Below are 3,255 nucleotides of genomic sequence, written 5' to 3' on the forward strand. Positions count from 1 at the left end.
TTCTCTTGAACATTTAATGACCAAACACCCATGCATCTAACACCCACAACTAACACCACCATCTTCATGCTACCAGTCCCTTACTAGCAATGGTAGTGCCTTGAACTTCAAAGTACCTCCATAGGCAATTGTCGACCATACCTGAACAAATGATAGAACCATTGAAATCTGAGTTCACTGGAGAACTATCCTAGTAATTCCTGACCAAGGATCTTCTAAATAATACTTCTGAACGGATCCCCAAAAATATCCGGAATAGTAACGGTACACGCGGAACCCACTCCGCAAGATACGTCCATCTGTAGGTTCATCAAAGACTTTTCGGAATGTAGAATGACATATAACAATCCTTGATAACCCAGACAATAGCAGACAACTGTCACACCCCCAAACCAGAATGGCGGAAACGTTCGGGGATGGGTGACTTCACGTAGTATCATAACAGTTGAATATTGTAAAGAAAGTAAACACAACCATCATAAATATAATAAAAACTTACATTGTTGCGTGTAATACATGTTTCAAAAGAATATTACAAATATGATGATTTAAAATGTTTTTGATAATAGACGCCTTAGTGTTCCTTCTCCAAAAGCTGATGGTTACCTGTATTACTGATTCCCTGAGAAATACAAATAGTTTTGAAAAAGTGTCAACAATTAAGTTGGTGAGTTCATAAGAGTTTTGCACTGAAAATTTGTATGTCCTTTAGTAAAAATAACTGAACGTGTTTTCCAGAAAATCCAATATTTTCTACATGTAGTCTGAAAAAGTCCCAAAGGCGGGTATTGCAATAGCATCCTTTGTATTCAAATGGTGAAAGTGTATTTAGAATCAAATAATGTGTATGCATCAAAAAGGTCTCGTAAATCAAACTTATATTAATACTTCCGTGTGAGTTTTATAACCATGCTATTGACCCAGACTGCCTGTAACAACATTCTTCAGGCGTTGCAGTGTTATGACGTTTGTCACCCCAGACCTGCCGGTCTAACTGTAGCTAACAGTTTAGGTGCGGGATTGTCAATCCCGTATAGATCTATACACAAGTATCACGCTCTCCCTCCAAGAGATTATGGTTTATAATACAGGACTTGAAATGTGTACTTGTGAGTACGTTGAAGTTGAATGTCTCATAACACTTAGTATTAATAGATTTACGAAAAGAAAGTCTATAACTCATGTAGATGAAAGTATTTCATTTTTCACAATGTTTACGTAAAGATGTAATGAATAACCCGCAAACTATACCCATTATAGTTTTTCCGAAAGTGTGTTCCGTTTGGTGATAAAAACTCGATGTAATATTAACTTTGCATGTAAAGTATAACGTTGATATAAAAGTTATTCTAACATTTATAAAATGTAGATGGTGTATTTGAATCCGTATAAAACGATAAAATTTTCTCGTATTGCACTTGTATTCCCCCCTAAAACATGAAAAGACGTGAAAAAGTAGGGGTATGAACTCACCTGATAGATTGAAGAAAGTGAGACGAAAACTGGGCAGAACTTTGACAGGAGAAAGCGGATTTTTCGGGATTCTCGGAAATCTCGGGGGCGTAAAACTTCCTTCGGGGCTTGGGTATGAAAACCGGGGCTTCAGGATATTTCTTGCACGCAAAACGGAGTGAAAACGCAAGACAAGGACAGAAATTGAGCACAAATGCCTGGAACCCTCGCATCCTTTTTATAGTGGCTGGAGGCCCTCGGTACGCTGGACGTACGAGGGTACGCGGGGCGTACTCGTGCGTCATGCATGACCGCGTCTTCGACTGCCGGACTTCGGACGGGACGGCGTAGAGGCGTAGGGGGCGATGTGGAAGATCCGGAGCCTAGCATCCGAGTACGCTGGGCGTATGAGGGTACGCTGGGCGTAAATCGTCTCGTTTTGTGCACCTCGAAATTGTAAAATCCGTAACTTTCGCATACGAGCTCCGATTTTGACGTTCTTTATATCCACGCGAAGGTGAGAAAATACTCTACAACTTTCATTTAGACTTCGTCGGCTAATTTTGAATTTATTTTTAGTTATATTTTATTTAATAGGCCGGGACACGATAATTCCGTTAAAAATCCATAACTTCTTTATCCGGTGTCTGTTTTCGTCTGTCTTTTTACCATTGTACTACTATAGTAGAGAACTTGAACTCTCGTTTAGGTTGCGTCGGCTAAAAATCGCTCGATCTTTATTTCGAGTTTTTAGCTGTCTACCGCTGTTCTGAAATTTAGAAAAATCATAACTTCCTCATACGAAGTCAGATTTGGGTGTTCTTTTTATGTATGTTCATGGTTTAACGTAATCTACGACTTTTGTTTAGATATCTAAGGATGAAAAACATTTTATTGAAGTTTCACTTTTTACGTTTAGCAGTGTTTTACCGGGTGTGTCGTGGATTTTCGATTGGTCATAACTCCTTCGTTATAACTCGGATTTGAGTGTTCTTTATGTTTTTGGAAACCTTGGCACGATATCTAACACTTTATGCATCCCAATTAAGATTTTAGAACACTTCATTTTTTACGCTAATTTTGCTGGTTCCAAATAGTTCATTATATTTGACTTTTTGAATGTTACATTGATTTGAAAAATATCGGGTTGTTACATCATCCCCCTGTTAGAGGGAATTTCGTCCCGAAATTTAATCTAAGACAGAGTTTATGGATTAGGAAAAAGATGTGGGTACTTTTGTTTCATCTGATCCTCGCGTTCCCAGGTGTATTCAGGTCCTCGCTTGGCGTTCCAACGGACCTTCACAATGGGTATGCGGCTTTGTTTAGTTCTTTTAATTTCCCGATCCATGATCTCTACTGGCTCTTCCATGAATTGGAGACTCTTGTTGATTTCAATTTCGTCCAGAGGGATAACGAGGGTCTCATCGGACAAGCACTTCTTTAAGTTCGATACGTGAAAGGGAGGGTGTACGTTATTGAGTTCCTGCGGTAATCGAAGTTTGTACGCCACTGGGCCGATCCTGGCAAGGATCTCGAATGGTCCGATATACCTTGGGTTTAGTTTCCCACGCTTTCCAAAACGTATTAAATCTTTCCAGGGTGAGAATTTTAGTAGAACTCGGTCTCCAACCTGGAATTCCAAGGGTTTCCGTCTTTTATCCGCATAACTCTTTTGTCTATCTCTTGAAGCTTTCAGTCGTTCTCGGATTTGAACAATCTTCTCTGTAGTTTCCTTTATGATCTCCGGTCTAGTGAGAGTGCTGTCGGGTATCTGACCTCTTGCTAGCTGCGTGTCACCCA

This window comes from Lactuca virosa, chromosome 9 (assembly GCF_052849685.1).
Source record: "Lactuca virosa cultivar CGN04683 chromosome 9, Lactuca_virosa_CGN04683_v6, whole genome shotgun sequence".
NCBI classification, from domain to species: domain Eukaryota; kingdom Viridiplantae; phylum Streptophyta; class Magnoliopsida; order Asterales; family Asteraceae; genus Lactuca; species Lactuca virosa.